Source organism: Oncorhynchus nerka, linkage group LG28, assembly GCF_034236695.1.
Source record: "Oncorhynchus nerka isolate Pitt River linkage group LG28, Oner_Uvic_2.0, whole genome shotgun sequence".
Taxonomy (NCBI): Eukaryota; Metazoa; Chordata; class Actinopteri; order Salmoniformes; family Salmonidae; genus Oncorhynchus; species Oncorhynchus nerka.
In genome coordinates, this window is record NC_088423.1 from 5,839,681 (window position 1) to 5,863,235 (window position 23,555).

Genomic DNA, 23,555 nt, shown 5'->3' on the forward strand with positions numbered 1-23,555 from the left:
GTGATGCTCCCACTGTGAGGGAGCATCTAGGGGGAAGGAGTTACAACTCTTACTGTGATATGACCCACTGTGAGGGAACATCTAGGGGGAAGGAGTTACAACTCTTACTGTGATATGACCCACTGTGAGGGAACATCTAGGGGGAAGGAGTTACATCTCTTACTGTGATATGACCCACTGTGAGGGAGCATCTAGGGGGAAGGAGTTACAACTCTTACTGTGATATGACCCACTGTGAGGGAGCATCTAGGGGGAAGGAGTTACAACTCTTACTGTGATATGACCCACTGTGAGGGAGCATCTAGGGGGAAGGAGTTACAACTCTTACTGTGATAGGACCCACTGTGAGGGAGCATCTAGGGGGAAGGAGTTACAACTCTTACTGTGATATGTCCCACTGTGAGGGAGCATCTAGGGGGAAGGAGTTACAACTCTTACTGTGATATGACCCACTGTGAGGGAACATCTAGGGGGAAGGAGTTAGAACTCTTACTGTGATATGACCCACTGTGAGGGAGCATCTAGGGGGAAGGAGTTACAACTCTGACCTGTGATATGACCCACTGTGAGGGAGCATCTAGGGGGAAGGAGTTACAACTCTTACTGTGATATGACCCACTGTGAGGGAACATCTAGGGGGAAGGAGTTACAACTCTTACTGTGATATGACCCACTGTGAGGGAGCATCTAGGGGGAAGGAGGTACAACTCTTACTGTGATATGACCCACTGTGAGGGAGCATCTAGGGGGAAGGAGTTACAACTCTTACTGTGATATGACCCACTGTGAGGGAACATCTAGGGGGAAGGAGTTACAACTCTTACTGTGATATGACCCACTGTGAGGGAGCATCTAGGGGGAAGGAGTTACAACTCTTACTGTGATATGACCCACTGTGAGGGAACATCTAGGGGGAAGGAGTTACAACTCTTACTGTGATATGACCCACTGTGAGGGAACATCTAGGGGGAAGGAGTTACAACTCTTACTGTGATATGACCCACTGTGAGGGAACATCTAGGGGGAAGGAGTTACAACTCTTACTGTGATATGACACACTGTGAGGGAGAATCTAGGGGGAAGGAGTTACAACTCTTACTGTGATATGTCCCACTGTGAGGGAGCATCTAGGGGGAAGGAGTTACAACTCTTACTGTGATATGACCCACTGTGAGGGAACATCTAGGGGGAAGGAGTTACAACTGTTACTGTGATGCTCCCACTGTGAGGGAACATCTAGGGGGAAGGAGTTACACCTCTTACTGTGATATGACCCACTGTGAGGGGGGCATCTAGGGGGAAGGAGTTACAACTCTGACTGTGATATGACCCACTGTGAGGGAACATCTAGGGGGAAGGAGGTACATCTCTTACTGTGATATGACCCACTGTGAGGGAACATCTAGGGGGAAGGAGTTACAACTCTTACTGTGATATGTCCCACTGTGAGGGAGCATCTAGGGGGAAGGAGTTACAACTCTTACTGTGATATGACCCACTGTGAGGGAACATCTAGGGGGAAGGAGTTACAACTCTTACTGTGATATGACCCACTGTGAGGGAACATCTAGGGGGAAGGAGTTACAACTCTTACTGTGATATGACCCACTGTGAGGGAACATCTAGGGGGAAGGAGTTACAACTCTTACTGTGATGCTCCCACTGTGAGGGAGCATCTAGGGGAAGGAGTTACAACTCTTACTGTGATATGACCCACTGTGAGGGAACATCTAGGGGAAGGAGTTACAACTCTTACTGTGATGCTCCCACTGTGAGGGAGCATCTAGGGGGAAGGAGTTACAACTCTTACTGTGATATGACCCACTGTGAGGGAGCATCTAGGGGGAAGGAGTTACAACTCTTACTTTGATATGACCCACTGTGAGGGAGCATCTAGGGGGAAGGAGTTACACCTCTTATTGTGATGTGACCCACTGTGAGGGAGCATCTAGGGGGAAGGAGTTACAACTCTTACTGTGATATGACCCACTGTGAGGGAGCATCTAGGGGGAAGGAGGTACAACTCTTACTGTGATATGACCCACTGTGAGGGAGCATCTAGGGGGAAGGAGTTACAACTCTTACTGTGATATGTCCCACTGTGAGGGAGCATCTAGGGGGAAGGAGTTACAACTCTTACTGTGATATGACCCACTGTGAGGGAACATCTAGGGGGAAGGAGTTACAAACTCTTACTGTGATATGACCCACTGTGAGGGAGCATCTAGGGGGAAGGAGTTACAACTCTTACTGTGATATGACCCACTGTGAGGGAGCATCTAGGGTAAGGAGTTACAACTCTTACTGTGATATGACCCACTGTGAGGGAACATCTAGTGGGAAGGAGTTACAACTCTTACTGTGATAGGACCCACTGTGAGGGAGCATCTAGGGGGAAGGAGTTACAACTCTTACTGTGATATGACCCACTGTGAGGGAGCATCTAGGGGGAAGGAGGTACAACTCTTACTGTGATATGACCCACTGTGAGGGAGCATCTAGGGGGAAGGAGTTACAACTCTTACTGTGATATGACACACTGTGAGGGAGAATCTAGGGGGAAGGAGTTACAACTCTTACTGTGATATGACCCACTGTGAGGGAGCATCTAGGGGGAAGGAGGTACAACTCTTACTGTGATATGACCCACTGTGAGGGAACATCTAGGGGGAAGGAGTTACAACTCTTACTGTGATGCTCCCACTGTGAGGGAGCATCTAGGGGGAAGGAGATACAACTCTTACTGTGATGCTCCCACTGTGAGGGAGCATCTAGGGGGAAGGAGTTACAACTCTTACTGTGATATGACCCACTGTGAGGGAACATCTAGGGGGAAGGAGTTACAAACTCTTACTGTGATATGACCCACTGTGAGGGAGCATCTAGAGGGAAGGAGTTACAACTCTTACTGTGATATGACCCACTGTGAGGGAGCATCTAGGGGAAGGAGTTACAACTCTTACTGTGATATGACCCACTGTGAGGGAACATCTAGGGGGAAGGAGTTACAACTCTTACTGTGATATGACCCACTGTGAGGGAGCATCTAGGGGGAAGGAGTTACACCTCTTACTGTGATGTGACCCACTGTGAGGGAACATCTAGGGGGAAGGAGTTACAACTCTTACTGTGATATGACCCATTGTGAGGGAGCATCTAGGGGGAAGGAGTTACAACTCTTACTGTGATATGACCCACTGTGAGGGAGCATCTAGGGGCAAGGAGTTACAACTCTTACTGTGATATGACCCACTGTGAGGGAACATCTAGGGGGAAGGAGTTACAACTCTTACTGTGATATGACCCACTGTGAGGGAGCATCTAGGGGGAAGGAGTTACAACTCTTACTGTGATATGACCCACTGTGAGGGAGCATCTAGGGGCAAGGAGTTACAACTCTTACTGTGATATGACCCACTGTGAGGGAACATCTAGGGGGAAGGAGTTACAACTCTTACTGTGATATGACCCACTGTGAGGGAGCATCTAGGGGGAAGGAGTTACAACTCTTACTGTGATATGACCCACTGTGAGGGAGCATCTAGGGGGAAGGAGTTACAACTCTTACTGTGATATGACCCACTGTGAGGGAGCATCTAGGGGGAAGGAGTTACAACTCTTACTGTATTATGACCCACTGTTAGGGAGCATCTAGTGGGAAGGAGTTACAACTCTGACTGTGATATGACCCACTGTGAGGGAGCATCTAGGGGGAAGGAGTTACAACTCTTACTGTGATATGACCCACTGTGAGGGAGCATCTAGGGGGAAGGAGGTACAACTCTTACTGTGATATGACCCACTGTGAGGGAACATCTAGGGGGAAGGAGTTACAACTCTTACTGTGATATGACCCACTGTGAGGGAGCATCTAGGGTGAAGGAGTTACAACTCTTCCTGTGATATGACCCACTGTGAGGGAACATCTAGGGGGAAGGAGGTACAACTCTTACTGTGATATGACCCACTGTGAGGGAGCATCTAGGGGGAAGGAGTTACAACTCTTACTGTGATATGACCCACTGTGAGGGAACATCTAGGGGGAAGGAGTTACAACTCTTACTGTGATATGACCCACTGTGAGGGAGCATCTAGGGGGAAGGAGTTACAACTCTTACTGTGATATGTCCCACTGTGAGGGAGCATCTAGGGGGAAGGAGTTACAACTCTTACTGTGATATGACCCACTGTGAGGGAACATCTAGGGGGAAGGAGTTACAACTGTTACTGTGATGCTCCCACTGTGAGGGAACATCTAGGGGGAAGGAGTTACACCTCTTACTGTGATATGACCCACTGTGAGGGAGCATCTAGGGGGAAGGAGTTACAACTCTGACTGTGATATGACCCACTGTGAGGGAACATCTAGGGGGAAGGAGGTACATCTCTTACTGTGATATGACCCACTGTGAGGGAACATCTAGGGGGAAGAAGTTACAACTCTTACTGTGATATGACCCACTGTGAGGGAGCATCTAGGGGGAAGGAGTTACAACTCTGACTGTGATATGACCCACTGTGAGGGAGCATCTAGGGGGAAGGAGTTACAACTCTTACTGTGATATGACCCACTGTGAGGGAACATCTAGGGGGAAGGAGTTACAACTCTTACTGTGATATGACCCACTGTGAGGGAACATCTAGGGGGAAGGAGTTACAACTCTTACTGTGATGCTCCCACTGTGAGGGAGCATCTAGGGGGAAGGAGTTACAACTCTTACTGTGATATGACCCACTGTGAGGGAACATCTAGGGGGAAGGAGTTACAACTCTTACTGTGATGCTCCCACTGTGAGGGAGCATCTAGGGGGAAGGAGTTACAACTCTTACTGTGATATGACCCACTGTGAGGGAGCATCTAGGGGGAAGGAGTTACAACTCTTACTGTGATATGACCCACTGTGAGGGAGCATCTAGGGGGAAGGAGTTACACCTCTTATTGTGATGTGACCCACTGTGAGGGAGCATCTAGGGGGAAGGAGTTACAACTCTTACTGTGATATGACCCACTGTGAGGGAGCATCTAGGGGGAAGGAGGTACAACTCTTACTGTGATATGACCCACTGTGAGGGAGCATCTAGGGGGAAGGAGTTACAACTCTTACTGTGATATGTCCCACTGTGAGGGAGCATCTAGGGGGAAGGAGTTACAACTCTTACTGTGATATGACCCACTGTGAGGGAACATCTAGGGGGAAGGAGTTACAAACTCTTACTGTGATATGACCCACTGTGAGGGAGCATCTAGGGGGAAGGAGTTACAACTCTTACTGTGATATGACCCACTGTGAGGGAGCATCTAGGGTAAGGAGTTACAACTCTTACTGTGATATGACCCACTGTGAGGGAACATCTAGTGGGAAGGAGTTACAACTCTTACTGTGATAGGACCCACTGTGAGGGAGCATCTAGGGGGAAGGAGTTACAACTCTTACTGTGATATGACCCACTGTGAGGGAGCATCTAGGGGGAAGGAGGTACAACTCTTACTGTGATATGACCCACTGTGAGGGAGCATCTAGGGGGAAGGAGTTACAACTCTTACTGTGATATGACACACTGTGAGGGAGAATCTAGGGGGAAGGAGTTACAACTCTTACTGTGATATGACCCACTGTGAGGGAGCATCTAGGGGGAAGGAGGTACAACTCTTACTGTGATATGACCCACTGTGAGGGAACATCTAGGGGGAAGGAGTTACAACTCTTACTGTGATGCTCCCACTGTGAGGGAGCATCTAGGGGGAAGGAGATACAACTCTTACTGTGATGCTCCCACTGTGAGGGAGCATCTAGGGGGAAGGAGTTACAACTCTTACTGTGATATGACCCACTGTGAGGGAACATCTAGGGGGAAGGAGTTACAACTCTTACTGTGATATGACCCACTGTGAGGGAGCATCTAGGGGAAGGAGTTACAACTCTTACTGTGATATGACCAACTGTGAGGGAACATCTAGGGGGAAGGAGTTACAACTCTTACTGTGATATGACCCACTGTGAGGGAGCATCTAGGGGGAAGGAGTTACACCTCTTACTGTGATGTGACCCACTGTGAGGGAACATCTAGGGGGAAGGAGTTACAACTCTTACTGTGATATGACCCATTGTGAGGGAGCATCTAGGGGGAAGGAGTTACAACTCTTACTGTGATATGACCCACTGTGAGGGAGCATCTAGGGGGAAGGAGTTACAACTCTTACTGTGATATGACCCACTGTGAGGGAGCATCTAGGGGCAAGGAGTTACAACTCTTACTGTGATATGACCCACTGTGAGGGAACATCTAGGGGGAAGGAGTTACAACTCTTACTGTGATATGACCCACTGTGAGGGAGCATCTAGGGGAAGGAGTTACAACTCTTACTGTGATATGACCCACTGTGAGGGAGCATCTAGGGGCAAGGAGTTACAACTCTTACTGTGATATGACCCACTGTGAGGGAACATCTAGGGGGAAGGAGTTACAACTCTTACTGTGATATGACCCACTGTGAGGGAGCATCTAGGGGGAAGGAGTTACAACTCTTACTGTGATATGACCCACTGTGAGGGAGCATCTAGGGGGAAGGAGTTACAACTCTTACTGTGATATGACCCACTGTGAGGGAGCATCTAGGGGGAAGGAGTTACAACTCTTACTGTATTATGACCCACTGTTAGGGAGCATCTAGTGGGAAGGAGTTACAACTCTGACTGTGATATGACCCACTGTGAGGGAGCATCTAGGGGGAAGGAGTTACAACTCTTACTGTGATATGACCCACTGTGAGGGAGCATCTAGGGGGAAGGAGGTACAACTCTTACTGTGATATGACCCACTGTGAGGGAACATCTAGGGGGAAGGAGTTACAACTCTTACTGTGATATGACCCACTGTGAGGGAGCATCTAGGGGGAAGGAGGTACAACTCTTACTGTGCTGTGACCCACTGTGAGGGAACATCTAGGGGGAAGGAGTTACAACTCTTACTGTGATATGACCCACTGTGAGGGAACATCTAGGGGGAAGGAGTTACAACTCTTACTGTGATGCTCCCACTGTGAGGGAGCATCTAGGGGGAAGGAGGTACAACTCTTACTGTGATATGACCCACTGTGAGGGAACATCTAGGGGGAAGGAGTTACAACTCTTACTGTGATATCACCCACTGTGAGGGAGCATCTAGGGGGAAGGAGTTACAACTCTTACTGTGATGCTCCCACTGTGAGGGAACATCTAGGGGGAAGGAGTTACACCTCTTACTGTGATATGACCCACTGTGAGGGAGCATCTAGGGGGAAGGAGTTACAACTCTTACTGTGATATGACCCACTGTGAGGGAGCATCTAGGGGGAAGGAGTTACAACTCTTACTGTGATATGACCCACTGTGAGGGAGCATCTAGGGGGAAGGAGTTACAACTCTTACTGTGATATGACCCACTGTGAGGGAGCATCTAGGGGGAAGGAGTTACAACTCTTACTGTGATATGACCCACTGTGAGGGAACATCTAGGGGGAAGGAGTTACAACTCTTACTGTGATATGACCCACTGTGAGGGAGCATCTAGGGGGAAGGAGTTACAACTCTTACTGTGATATGACCCACTGTAAGGGAGCATCTAGGGGGAAGGAGTTACAACTCTGACTGTGATATGACCCACTGTGAGGGAGCATCTAGGGGGAAGGAGTTACAACTCTGACTGTGATATGACCCACTGTGAGGGAGCATCTAGGGGGAAGGAGTTACAACTCTGACTGTGATATGACCCACTGTGAGGGAGCATCTAGGGGGAAGGAGTTACAACTCTTACTGTGATATGACCCACTGTGAGGGAGCATCTAGGGGGAAGGAGGTACAACTCTTACTGTGATATGACCCACTGTGAGGGAACATCTAGGGGGAAGAAGTTACAACTCTTCCTGTGATATGACCCACTGTGAGGGAACATCTAGGGGGAAGGAGTTACAACTCTTACTGTGATATGACCCACTGTGAGGGAGCATCTAGGGGGAAGGAGGTACAACTCTTACTGTGATATGACCCACTGTGAGGGAACATCTAGGGGGAAGGAGTTACAACTCTTACTGTGATATGACCCACTGTGAGGGAGCATCTAGGGGGAAGGAGTTACAACTCTTACTGTGATGCACCCACTGTGAGGGAACATCTAGGGGGAAGGAGTTACACCTCTCACTGTGATATGACCCACTGTGAGGGAGCATCTAGGGGGAAGGACTTACAACTCTGACTGTGATATGACCCACTGTGAGGGAGCATCTAGGGGGAAGGAGTTACAACTCTTACTGTGATATGACCCACTGTGAGGGAACATCTAGGGGGAAGGAGTTACAACTCTTACTGTGATGCTCCCACTGTGAGGGAGCATCTAGGGGGAAGGAGGTACAACTCTTACTGTGATATGACCCACTGTGAGGGAACATCTAGGGGGAAGGAGTTACAACTCTTACTGTGATATGACCCACTGTGAGGGAGCATCTAGGGGGAAGGAGTTACAACTCTTACTGTGATGCTCCCACTGTGAGGGAACATCTAGGGGGAAGGAGTTACACCTCTCACTGTGATATGACCCACTGTGAGGGAGCATCTAGGGGGAAGGAGTTACAACTCTGACTGTGATATGACCCACTGTGAGGGAGCATCTAGGTGGAAGGAGTTACAACTCTGACTGTGATATGACCCACTGTGAGGGAGCATCTAGGGGGAAGGAGTTACAACTCTGACTGTGATATGACCCACTGTGAGGGAGCATCTAGGGGGAAGGAGTTACAACTCTTACTGTGATATGACCCACTGTGAGGGAACATCTAGGGGAAGGAGTTACAACTCTTACTGTGATATGACCCACTGTGAGGGAGCATCTAGGGGGAAGGAGTTACAACTCTTACTGTGATATGACCCACTGTGAGGGAACATCTAGGGGGAAGGAGTTACAACTCTTACTGTGATATGACCCACTGTGAGGGAGCATCTAGGGGGAAGGAGTTACAACTCTTACTGTGATATGACCCACTGTGAGGGAGCATCTAGGGGGAAGGAGTTACAACTCTTACTGTGATGCTCCCACTGTGAGGGAGCATCTAGGGGGAAGGAGGTACAACTCTTACTGTGATATGACCCACTGTGAGGGAGCATCTAGGGGGAAGGAGTTACAACTCTTACTGTGATATGACCCACTGTGAGGGAGCATCTAGGGGGAAGGAGGTACAACTCTTACTGTGATATGACCCACTGTGAGGGAACATCTAGGGGGAAGGAGTTACAACTGTTAGAGGAATGGATTTTATAGATAACAATCTATTGCATCTAGAGCCAAACCAAAAGGAATATATTTCATCTGGAATATGATGTCCTTGATTCTCAAAGTCAGATCACACGGGTGTCTCTCAAACCAATACCTTCACACAGATGTGTTTGTATGTGAAAATAAGTAGACACACACGGACAAGCACACACACACACACACACACACACACACACACACACACACACACACACACACACACACACACACACACACACACACACACAGGAGTGTTATCAGCCCCTTTGCTTCCTGCAGTAAGCAGATTAGTCCTATAGTAAACCAGAGAAGGAGACAGGCAGCACAGATAGGCCCCAAACACTCTTCACAAAGCCTTCGGGTGGGCCACGAGTGTGTGTGTTTGTTTGTTTGTGTGCCTGTGTGTGCGTGTGCATCTGTGTGAAGACAGAACAGGTGTGAGTGTCAGAATGTCTGTGTGTGTGTGAGGGGGCGTTAGAAACGAGGTAACAGCAGAGAAATGGGACTACACACTTTCAACCACCCCGTCCACCCCCTCGGGGTCACACGTCTGTCCAGCCAGTGCTGACCAATTTAGACCACAAGAATAGAGGTGGGGAGGCAGCAAATAGGTGCTCCGCTACTGGGGCCGATTGGGTGGGCGTCAGGGGCCAAGGAGACACTGCAACCTGGATGAATAGAGGATTCACTGTTGTTGCTCATTCTCATGAGGAGAAAGCAGCCGGGAGACAGGTAGCTCAAGTCCCCAACTCCATCAGGCTGGCTGAATGGGACAGGCTGAAGAATAGACAGAGGTTCGGCCAATCCTGTTCAGGGTTATCAGAGAGGAGTGGGAACTGGGGGAAAGCAAGGATGCTGGAGCGCTCTTTTGTATATCTGGTACCGACCAGCACATTTGAGTGAATTCAAACATAGCGCATATAAGAATATTCATATACGGAAAGGAATTTACAAACATACACAAGAACGATCAGCGTAAACATGCACACACACAGGCACACACATCAAACACACAGGCACACGGACACACACACACAGGCACACATCACACACACAGGCAGACACATTGGCAGACACACATCACAGGCACACACACAGACACAAAACACATTGGAGATTCCTCACACTCCAGGGACCTGTGTATCAACTTGAATTTGTGTAGGAGTGCGTGTATTCAGTACAGCATCTATCTAATTTCTCTCTTCCTCCACTGATTGACCTCTAATGAAAGCTCAGGGGAGTAAACTGAACGACTGCACCACAAATACTATGCCAACAGGTTTGGAAAATATTACCCACTCCTGTTAGCAGCAGTTAGCAGAGAAACACAAACATGTGTAAACACACTATTTGCCTGAACACAATATCTCATTCAATTTTTTTTTTTCTATCACTATTTTGTATTTATCTTTGTCTGCCTGGCTTCCTCCTCCTCCTCTTCCTCACTCTCTTCCTCCACTTCCTCCTCCTTCCCCCCCACCCTCCTCTTCTTCCTCTTCCCCTCCTCCTCATCCTCCTCCTTCTTCCCCTCCTCCTCATCCTCCTCCTCTTCCTCAGGGACAGTCTGTCACCTACATGTCTCTTGTAGTGAACACTCCACTTGGGACACTTCTACCAAAATTAGGTGATTAGGCTTAAGTGGATCCTGTTACAGATATCATAGGCTGATTAAATCATAACTGGGCTGACCCACCAGACAGACACCAAGAGACACAGGGAGAGGGAGAGAGAGACTATTAATAACTGTCTATTTGTGACAGAGAGGCTGAGGTGATGTCATGCATCATGTTCTTATTTAGTCCTCCATTTACAGCCCCCCCTCCTTCACTCTGTCACACCCCCAAACCTCCCAGCCGCCAAGGGTTAAACCTCCCAGCCGCCAAGGGTTAAACCCCCAGGCGCCAAGGGTTATACCTCCATGGCACCAAGGGTTAAACACCAAGGCACCAAGGGTTAAACACCCAGGCACCAAGGGTTGACCCTCCCAGGCATTAGCGCTGGGGCACATTAAAACCTGTTATGGCTAGGCGTGGTGCTAGTGACCCATCTCGACAACATCCGGTGAAGTTGCAGAGCACGAAATTCAAATTACAGAAATAGTGATAAGTGTCATACATCAGAAAAAAACGTAACTTCTTGTTAATCAAGCCACTGTATCAGATTTCAAAAAGGCTTTACGGCGAAAGCACACCATGCGATTATCTGAAGACAGCGCCCAGCACACAAAAGCAATAAAAACATTTTTCAACCATGCAGGAACTAATGTCAGAAATAGCCATAAAATAAATGCCTTACCTTTGAAGATCTTCTTCTGTTGCCACTCCAAAAAGTCCCAGCTACAACACAAATGGTCCTTTTGTTCGATACAGTCCTTTGTATCCCCAAAAACTTCATTCAATAATCCACCGGTTTCCCTCCTTCAAAATGCATACAAAATGAATCCCAAACGTTACCAATAAACTTCTCCAAACAAGTCAAACAACATTTATAATCAAACCTCAGGTACCCTAATACGCAAATAAATTATCAAATTTAGGACTGAGAATCGTTATTGTCTTTACCGGAGTTAAACTATCATCCATGCGCATGAAAACACTACAGCCAAAACGGGACCCACTTAGAAAAACGACAAACTCTAGCTCATTTTTCTAAAAACAAGCCTGAAACTCATTCTAAAGACTGTTGACATCTAGTGGAAGCCCTAGGAATTGCAATCTCTGAGGTTTTCCCTTCATATTAAACATGACAGCCATTGGAAACAGTGGTAGGCTAAAAATATATATTTTCTGGAAGGTAGTCCTCAGGTTTTTGCCTGCCATATCAGTTCTGTTATACTCACTGACATTATCTTAACAGTTTTAGAAACTTTACAGTGTTTTCTATCTAAATCTACCAATTCCATGCATAACCTAGCTTCTGGGCCTGAGTAACAGGCAGTTTACTTTGGGCACGCTTTTCATCCAGACGTCAAAATACTGCCTCCTAGCCCAATTAACAAAATCAAAACTAAAAGTGAGTAAATCAGAAAGTGTGTTTCGTAAATTTGAAAGCTTCCATCCCCCCACCTGTCTCCCCGGGTGACCTGGACAGGGGCAGGACAATGGGCTGGCAGTAGCACGGCGTCATAGACAAAAGTGTGTCCTCTCATCAGCCGCTTGTATACTTCCATCAGGCAGAGAGGGCCGTCTAACACCCGCTCACACATAAGCAGCTACAATGCCCCTTCTAATCACATAATCCACACAAATTATGACCAACACCGTTCAATTATGATTGCACAGCTGGGGGGTGGAGAAGGTGCGAGGGTTAGGGAGAATTTAAACTCCCCTTGATGTTGCTGTGTACATGAAGACATTGTGGAATGGAGTTCCCACACACACACAGTGCACACACACACACACACAGTGCACACACACACACAGTGCACACACACAGATTGCACATTTCACTTGTGCTCACACAGATCAAATACAAGGCAAGAGGATCAACTGAAACAAAACCTTCACAGATTCAATCACACTGAAACTTAATTCAAGTTCTTTGTGACTGCTGTGGCCTGTTACCCATGAGGACAACAAACTCTGCAACCAATAGTTATCTTTTTGATGGTTTACTAATGAACATATAAAAATAAATTGGTCATTATGTCTGTGCCTTATCAGTGTGTGAGAAGGTGAAACCTAAATGGTTGTATTGTCTCTCCCAGCAATATGTAACCCACTGGACACCTGCCTCTCCCAATCAGACACAACCCACAGGACACCTGCCTCTCCCAATCAGACACAATCCACAGGACACCTGCCTCTCCCAGCCAGACACAATCCACTGGACACCTGCCTCTCCCAACCAGACACAACCCACAGGACATCAGCCTCTCCCAGCCAGACACAACCCACAGGACACCAGCCTCTCCCAGCCAGACACAACCCAAAGGACATCAGCCTCTCCCAATCAGACACAACCCACAGGACACCAGCCTATCCCAACCAGACACAACCCACAGGACATCAGCCTCTCCCAGCCAGACACAACCCACAGGACACCAGCCTCTCCCAGCCAGACACAACCCACAGGACACCAGCCTCTCCCAACCAGACACAACCCACAGGACACCAGCCTATCCCAGCCACACACAGCCCACAGGACACCAGCCTCTCCCAGCCAGACACAACCCACAGGACACCAGCCTATCCCAGCCAGACACAACCCACAGGACACCAGCTTCTCCCAGCCAGACAAAACCTACAGGACACTAGACACAACCCACAGGACACCAGCCTATCCCAGCCAGACACAACCCACAGGACACCAGCTTCTCCCAGCCAGACACAACCTACAGGACACCAGACACAACCCACAGGACACCAGCCTATCCCACCCAGACACAACCCACAGGACACCAGCCTCTCCCAGCCAGACACAACCCACAGGTCACCAGCCTCTCCCAGCCAGACACAACCCACAGGACACCAGCCTCTCCCAGCCAGACACAACCCACAGGACACCAGCCTCTCCCAGCCAGAAACAACCCACAGGACACCAGCCTCTCCCAGCCAGACACAACCCACAGGACACCAGCCTCTCCCAGCCAGACATAACCTACAGGACACCAGACACAACCCACAGGACACCAGCCTATCCCAGCCAGACACAACCCACAGGACACCAGCCTCTCCCAGCCAGACACAACCCACAGGACACCAGCCTCTCCCAGCCAGACACAACCCACAGGACACCAGCCTCTCCCAGCCAGACACAACCCACAGGACACCAGCCTCTCCCAGCCAGACACAACCCACAGGACACCAGCCTTTCCCAGCCAGATACAACCAACAGGACACCAGCCTCTCCCAGCCAGACACAACCCACAGGACACCAGCCTCTCCCAGCCAGACACAACCCACAGGACACCAGCCTCTCCCAGCCAGACACAACCCACAGGACACCAGCCTATCCCAGCCAGACACAACCCACAGGACACCGGCCTCTCCCAGCCAGACACAACCCACAGGACACCAGCTTCTCCCAGCCAGACACAACCCACTGGACACCAGCCTCTCCCAGCCAGACACAACCCACGGGACACCAGCCTATCCCAGCCAGACACAACCCACAGGACACCAGCCAGACACAACCTACAGGATGCCAGACACAACCTACAGGACACCCGCCTCTCCCAGCCAGACACGAACCACAGGACACCAACCTATCCCAGCCAGGCACAACCCACAGGACACCAGCCTTCCCAGCCAGACACAACCCACTGGCAGCCAGCTGTACAGGCTCTAAAGGGACACTGATTTAAAACCTGACCCCTACATCCTACCCATCCTCATCTCACTAAACAACTGAAAAAGGTGGAAAACGAGAGACAAGGCACTTCAATGGCGTGGCTGAGCGCTGAACTCTGTGTGTGATGAGGCGGACTCCCTGGTTTCATTAGGTTCCATCTGATATGTGGCAGGGGCGCCGGGTGTGAGGGAAATTTGGATGGGGACTTCAGTTCGAACCATGAAAGACAGCCATGTTCCACCAAACACCGGTTTGATATGGTGATCACAGGAGGGGAGGAGGGGAGAGGAGGAGGATGAGGAGAAGAGAATGAGGAGAGGGAAGGGGAGGAGGTGAGGAGAGTAGAGTAGAGGACAAGAGGAGGACAGCAGGGAGATATGGCTTCATTAGTCTTTAGTGTCACACTCCTGATGGACACACTAGTCTTTCGTGTCACACTCCTGATGGAAACACACTAAGAGAATAACAATATATGTTACATTAACACAGAGAAGAACAAAAGAAGTTACATCAACACAGTCATTGGAGACTCTGGTGCTGGTATGGAAAAGACCAACAATCTCACGCCTCACACAAAGGTGGAGGACCAGTAGGGTGGTGGGTGGAGGGACTCTGGCCCTCCATGACTCCACCCCTACATGACTGCACCCCTCCATAAGGCAGGAGGCAGACCCACCCTTACAGCAGGGAGGCAGGAGGCAGACCCACCCCTACAGCAGGGAGGCAGGAGGAAGACCCACCCCTACAGCAGAGAGGCAGGAGGCAGACCCACCCCTACAGCAGGGAGGCAGGAGGCGGACCCACCCCTACAGCAGGGAGGCAGGAGGCGGACCCACCCCTACAGCAGGGAGGCAGGAGGCGGTCCCGCCCCTACAGCAGGGAGGCAGGAGGCGGACCCACCCCTACAGCAGGGAGGCAGGAGGCAGACCCACCCCTATAGCAGGGAGGCAGGAGGCGGACCCACCCCTATAGCAGGGAGGCAGGAGGCAGACCCACCCCTATAGCAGGGAGGCAGGAGGCGGACCCACCCCTATAGCAGGGAGGCAGGAGGCGGACCCACCCCTATAGCAGGGAGGCAGGAGGCAGACCCACCCCTACAGCAGGGAGGCAGGAGGCGGACTCACCCCTACAGCAGGGAGGCAGCAGGGGAGGGAGGAAGGGGTGTCTGTAATACCATAATACCTGCTTCCAGTGCTCTAGTGCACTGGGGGAGAGAGTATTGGCCAGACAGCTGGCAACACAGTAACCCACAGAGAAGAAGAGCGGGAGAGAGAAGAAGAGAGGGAGGTAGAAGAATAGAAAGTTATAGGTGAACACAACAAACAAACCCTAATGCCCAGAAACAGAGGAGCAGAATTCAAGATAACGAGACCAATGTTGATGAATAGAACAATTTACTCATTAAACATCATAACCTCTCTCTCTCCCCCTCTTTCTCTCTCGCACTCTCTCCCTCTCACCAACACACACTTGTTCACTCCTCTCTCTCTCTCTTCCGCTTTTCGCTCCCTTCCTGAATGAAAACACCTTTCAAACTAGCCCAGGGGTTAATGAGAATGAGGCAGAGTAATGTAGAATGTTTGTTTGGAGAGAAAAGGGCCATTTACATAGCCCCCTGTGGGATGTGTGTGTGTGTGTGTGTGTGTGTGTGTGTGTGTGTGTGTGTGTGTGTGTGTGTGTGTGTGTGTGTGTGTGTGTGTGTGTGTGTGTGTGTGTGTGTGTGTGTGTGTGTAATGGATTGAGTGTGTGACTTACTGAGTATGTTTTTATGATTATGTGTAGGGTGATGCCTATTGAACACTGCAACTGATTCCACCCACTTGAACACAAACAGCAGGTCCACTTGTGTTTATGTCACAACACTCAGCATAATGTAGATGCTAGGGTGAGAAAGCCAGACAATACACTAACACTACGCTGATGAATTCAATCCACTAAACAAAGGCAGATTTACTGTGTAGCATCACATTCTGTTAAATACACCTGCTTATCATTCCGGCTCCACTCCACCTCACTCTAACACTCATACCGCGGTGGGAGGTGTGTGTGTAGCCTAACACTTCTAACCAAGCTCAGTTTACACATCTAAATTGACATGTGGCCTCCTGTATTGGAAACAAGCCTGATCAAAACCTCCTATATACAGTGTGTTAGGGTTGAATGGCGGGAGACGTATTTTTTACTGCAGGGGGGGGAATAAAAGACTGTAAAAACTCCAGGAAATCACATCCAGGTGATTTTAATTTAAGAAATCTGTTCCCAAAATTTCTCAAACATAATACGTGCTCATATACAAATGTAAGCAACGGTTAAAATGATTATGTTTTAGTCAAACGTTATATCTGTTTGGGCTTCTTATGCTCAATTTGCAGTCTACAAATGATTTGTAAATATACTGAATCAAAATATAAACGCAACAGGTAAAGTGTTGGTCCCATGTTTCATGCGCTGAAATAAAAGATCCCGGGAACATCCCTGTTAGTGAGCATTTCTTCTTTCCCAAGATAATCCATCCATCTGACAGGTGTGGCATATCAAGAAGCTGATTAAACAGCATGATCATTACTAAAGTGCACCTTGTGCTGGTGACAATAAAAGGCGACTCGAAAATGTGCAGTTTTGTCAAACAACACAATGCCACAGATGTCTCAAGTTTTGTGGGAGCATGCAATTAGCATGACTGCAGGAATGTCCAACAGAGCTGTTATTGGAGAATTGAATGTTAATTTCTTTACCATAAGCCACTTCCAACGTCGTTTTAGAGAATTTCCGTGTGTTCGACCTATCATCTCGTCATGGTAACTTTTTTATTGTGATAGGTAGTCTGAATGCCCGTCTAACTTATACATCTCCATCTGGCTTTCTGAGATTACCTTATTTTTGAATTGTAAAGATATATATATAGTTTTAAAACACTATTTTAAAGTTGCTTTAAATCAGTGCGGCAAGGCGTAGCACTCTCTCGCAGTCTTTCTCTTTGTCAACCAATTCCAGTCAAACTACATACAAAATAGATAATTATGTTGTAGACTGATATACAGTGCATTCAAACCCTTTGACTTCTTCCATATTTTAGATTAAAGACTTATTCTAAAATAGATTAAATTGTTTTTTTTTTCCTAATCAATCTACACACAATACCTCATAATGACCAAGAAAAAACTTTTTTTTTAATCTTAATTTTTGCAAATGTATGAAATATAAAAAAACAGAAATATTACGTTTATATTATGTAGCAGGCTGAAGCGGGTAGGGTTTCCACGTCACCAAGTTCAATAACCAAACACGCACAGGGAGCACAACTAGATTTCAAATGGTGAATTTATTAGGGATATTTTCACACGGTGGGAAAGGGGCGATCCAGCAACCAGTTCACAACGGGTAATCGTACAGATACTTCTCACACTCTCCATAACCCGTGTTTCCCTCTCGGTCCTCTTCCTCTTTGTGCAGCCCGCTTCCTCTTTTATCCTCAAGCACTCAATGAATTAATGATCCACCGGCTTGCTTCGTTGGGGCAGGATGTCCATATAAGACTCAGGGGTGGAGCCAGCAGGCTACAAGATATCTTCCTTCAATCACCACTCCCCTTATCCTCACCTCTCCCTGCCCCCTTCTCCCCTCAGCTCCGACCGGGAGGGAGGGGCAGTCCGGCTCCCTTAAACATCCCTCCTGGAGATGTCCATCTAAGGCTCAGGGGTGGAGCCAGCAGCACACAAGATATCTTCCTTCAATCACCACTCCCCTCACCCTCACCTCTCCCTGCCATCTGCCCCCCCTTCTCCCCTCAGCGCCGACCGGGAGGGAGGGGCAGTCCGGCTCCCTTAAACATCCCTCCTGTAGAGTACATCGGCATTTCCATGGGCTGCACCTGATCTGTGGACGACAGACAGCAAATGGATATAAGGATAGGAAAGAGCGGGTGAACGGGGCGTTACTGTCCTTATTCCATGACATCCAAACCAGTGGTGTCACAAGGGTGAAGTGCCGTCCCAGTAAGTCATATTTCAGCGTCTCCAGCGCCCACTTGATCACGAGACATTCTTTCTCCACAGTGGAATATTTTTGTTTCGCTTGCGGCAACAGCTTAAGGCTAATGTATACAACCGAGTGTTCCTCACCTTCTTGTAGCTGTGATAGGATGGCACTCACCCTCCCGATCGTGTACCCCAGGTACTCAGCCTCCCGCAGGCTGAGCCGACATTTCCTTGGGTTAACTGTTAGCACCGCCCCCGTAAAGCCTGCAGTACCCCGCTCACCTGGTTTAGATGGGTCTCTCAATCGCTCCCATGGATTACAATATCATCGAGGTTGGCTACCGTGTACTTGCGATGTGGATGGAGAACCCGGTCCATAAAACTCTGGAAGGTGGCCAGGGCCCTGTGCAACCCAAAGGGCAGCTTTCTGTAGTGGAACAGCCCGTCAGCGGTGGCAAAATCAGTTTTCTCCTAGCCTCGGGAGCTAAGGGCACCTGCTAATAACCCTTCAATAGGACAAGCGTGCTGAAAATCGGTCGGTTCCTAGCCGTTCTATAAGTTCATCAATTCCGGGCATTGGGTAGGCGTTGAGTTTTGAGATTTCATTTAACTTTCTAAAATCATCACAGAGCAGCCAGTACAATTGTACCTTGATCCGGTCTAAGGTCTTCTCCACCCCTAGGTGAGCCCCAAGAAGGTGGGAGTGTGCCAATAGCAGGACAGATTGTACAAAGAGACGGGGCAACAACAATTCCCTACATTCGTCGTTCTTCTTCACAACCTGATACAGAATTTTCTTCTTTATAGAAAAATGGGGGTAGGTGATCTGACTTACCCCCTCCATGGGCTTTCCGTCCACCACATCCACCTGCTGGAGAGCGCTGGCCAGGTTAGGATCATTCAATCGGGCCGTGCCGAACAGGCCCGCTAGAGAGGAGGGCTCTGGCACCACCTCATAGTCCATCGGGAACATGTCGTCCAGACTTCCTCCAGTCTTGCTTCACCTGAGTCACCCTCAGAGAGGGGTTCTGTTGATGCCTGTGGGTCCACTTCCTGGAATCCACACAACAGGGCATCATTCCTTCTGGCATCCCTCCTGCCTTTCTGGCTTCCTCTACCCATCTGGTTCCCTGGTTTCCCCATGTCTCCGGACATACTGGTCCACAGTTGGCAGAACATCGGGAAATCCCTGGCACTGGTAAGGACTGGCACTGGCAAGTTCAACTCCCAATGGCCCCTTTTGATGTCTGTAGATGGGGGAGTGTGGAAGGGTAGTCCTTGGTCTCATCGTGTATGCATGTGATGGACACCGTGTCAGTCAGGTTCGGGGACTGGGCGAAGTCAGTCCAAAAGTGGCATGGTGCCCTTTCTATTGGTTCTTACCGGGGTGACAGGGGAAGGACCACTCATCAGCAAGCGGCAGGGATGCCCGGTGGCTACCTCAGTGGCTGAGGTTGAAGGCATTTCCACAATCGTAGCACTTCCTGCTGTCCAGGTTCAGGACGGGGTGTCGTCTCGAGGAGCTGGCTGTTGGTGTCCCTCCATCCTTGGCCGGGGTCCAGGCGAGGTCCTCCATCCTTTTTCGCTCCTTCGGGCGAGTGGAGGGTTCAGCTTTCCGTGGTTGTCTGCTGCGCAGGATCTCCAAAGCCACCTGTTGTCCTTCCACCATTTCCACCAGCTGATCCGCACTCTGCGGGTTAGCTTGGCTTGCTAACTTTTTAGGTTCGAATGGGAGAGCATGTGGAACTGTATCTATGACCACTTTCTCGATGGCCATGATGGTCAGTGTTTCAGCAGTTAGCCAGCTCTTGGCCTGCCTAATCAGATCATGCATTTGTGGTCGGGGGGCGCTGTGGCATCATACGCCCAATCATGGAATCTTTGCACCCTGCTAATCAGAGTGTAACCATACCGGTGCAGGATTTCCTTTTTCAGCTCCTCGTAATGCGTCGCCTGTTCAGCCATCAGATCCCGTTAGGTCTTCTGTGCCACTCCTGACAGAAAGGGTGCTATCAGGCTGGCCCATTGCTTATGGGGCCATTTCTCCATTGCCACTGTCCTCTTGAAGGCTTGGGGGTAAGCCTCAATGTCGTCAGCGTCTGTCAGTTTCAGTATAAACATACTGGGTTTGGTACAAGAGACTGCTGCACCTGCAGCCACGCCAGCGTGGGCGGCTGTAAACTGACGGAGATCAGCTCGCAGGAGAGTGGTCTGCTGACGCTGTTCCTCCAGCAGCTCCCGATGCATAGCCTGTTGCTCTATGTTCGTCCCCACCAGCTGTTTCACCAATGCCTCCGTTATGCTCTGTGTTTTTTTTGTTATTGAGCTTGGTTTGCTTTGCCCGCAATCTCCACCATATGTAGCAGGCTCAAGGGTGTAGGGCTTCCATGTCACCAAGTTCAAAAAAGAAACACGCACAGGGAGCACAACTAGAAATCCAATGGGGAATGTATTATGGATATTTGCACACTGTGGGAAAGGGGGGGATCCAGTAACCAGTTCACAACGAGTAATCGTACAGATACTTCTTTCGCTTCTCACACTCTCCATAACCCACGTTTCCCTCTCGGTCCTCTTCGTGCAGCCCGCTTCCTCTTTTATCCCCAAGCACTCAATGACTTAATGATCCACCGGCTTGCCTCGTTGGGGCAGGAAGTCCATATCAGGCTTGGGGGTGGAGCCAGGCGGCTGCAAGATATCTTCATTCAATCACCACTCCTCTCACCTCTCCCTGCCATCTGCCACAATAAACAATTCAGACCTTTTACTCAGTAATTTGTTGAAGCACCTTTGGCAGCAATTACAGCTTCAAGTCTTCTTGTGTATGATGCTACAAGCTTGGCAGACCTATATTTGTGAGTTTCTCCCATTCTTCTCTGCAGATCCTCTCAGCCTCTGTCAGATTGGATGGGGAGCGTCGCTGCACAGATATTTTCAGGTCTCTTCAGAGATGTTTGATTGGGTTCAAGTCCGGGCTCTGGTTTGGCCACTCAAGGACATTCAGAGAATTGTCCCGAAGCCACTCCTACGTTGTATTAGCTGTGCGCTCCGGAACAGGGTTCCATCAAGGATCTCTCTGTACTTTGCTCCATTCATCTTTCCCTTGATCCTGACTAGTTTCCCAGTACCTGCTGCTGAAAAACATCCCCACAGCATGATTCTGCCACCGCCTTGCTTCACCGTAGGGATGGTGCCAGGTTTCCTCCAGAATTTACTCTTGCCATTCAGGTCAAGAGTTCAATATTTGATTCATCAGTCCAGAGAATCTTGTTTCTCATGGTCTGAGAGTCTTCAGGTGCCTTTTGGCAAACTCCAAGTGGGCTGTCATGTGCCTTTTACTGAGGAGTGGCTTCTATCTGGCCACTCTACCATAAATGCCTGATTGGTGGAGACGTGGTGCTGTAGACATGGTTTTCCTTCTGGAAGGTTCTCCCATCTCCACAGAGAAACTCTGGGGCTCTGTCCGAGTGACCATTGGGTTCTTGTTCACACCCCTGACCAAAGCCCTCCTCCCCCAATTGCTCAGTTTGTCCGGGCGGCTCTAGGAAGAGTCTTTGTGGTTAGAAACTTCTTCCATTTATGAATGATTGAGGGCATTGTGTTCTTGGGGACCTTCAATGCTGCAGACATGTTTTGATACCCTTCCACAGATCTGTGCATCGTTACAATCCTATCGCTGAGCTCTACGGACAATTCCTTCGACCTCATGGCTTGATTTTTGCTGACATGCACTGTCAACAGTGTGACCTTGTATAGACCGTTGTGTTATTTTCCAAATTATGTCCAATAATTTGAATTTACCACTGGTGGACTCCAATCAAGATGTAGAAACATCAAGGATGATCAATGGAAACAGGATGAACCGGAGTTTAATTTTGAATCTCATAGCAAAAGGTCTGAATACTAATGTAAATCATTTCTGTTTTTTATTTTTAATACATTTTCAAAAATGTCTAAACTTGTTTTCACTTTGTCATTATGGGGTATTGTGTGTAGATTGATGAGGAAAATAATATTTAATCCATTTTAGAATTATTCTGTAATTTAATTAACAAAATGTGGAAAAAGGGATGCACTGTATATAGATGTCCTAGCCGACATCTTTAAGGTAATACATTCAATGGAGTATTAGCCTTATATTTTGCCTCATATTTAGTTAATGAATGTAATGTTATGCATAATACGTTTCTAAATTATAGCCTCTGTCTCATGCACAATACAAACATACCTGTGCTCCACTGGCCTCTCTCTGTAAAAAAGGCTGAAACAGGATGAAACATTTGTAAAATATTCTAGTGTGCATGGCTGACAGGACCGAATCAGTTGTGCATGGCTGAGAGGACAGAATCAGGTGTGTGTGGCTGAGAGGACAGAATCAGGTGTGTGTGGCTGAGAGGACAGAACCAGGTGTGTTTGGCTGTGTATGTGTCAGGTGATAGTGTACTGACTGTACGCAGAGTGTATGGAGGGCTCTCCTCTCATCTCCCTATGTATGTGTCCCCTGACTCCACTCCGGCTGTTTGGTTTAAGAGGGCCTGCAAAGCTGCTCTCTTAAGCCAGGCAGGACAGGATTAAGGAGAGGGGATAGTCTTTCAACACAGTAAGCCACAGAGAGAGGGAGAACGAGAGAGAGATGTGCTTCAGAGAGCCCATCACGTATGCATTAAAAAATTCTCCCTCACTGCAATTATTCAACAAAGAGCGGCCTTCCGGCAGGAGAGAGAGGTGAATACGAGAGAAAGGGATGAGGAGAAAAGAGGAGAGGATTAACACATTGGGTAGTTGGCATGGCGTAACATAGAAAACAATCTAACGCTGCTGAATGGCAGTCCTGAGAGCCTGGAGTCATGGCTGATTGAGAGAGCCTAAACCTGGCCTACCCTGGTCCCTGGAGTCATGGCTGATTCAGAAAGCCTCCCCCTGGCATACCCTGGTCCCTGGATTCATGGCTGATTCAGAGAGCCTCCCCTTTGCCTACCCAGGTCCCTGAGAGCCTGGAGC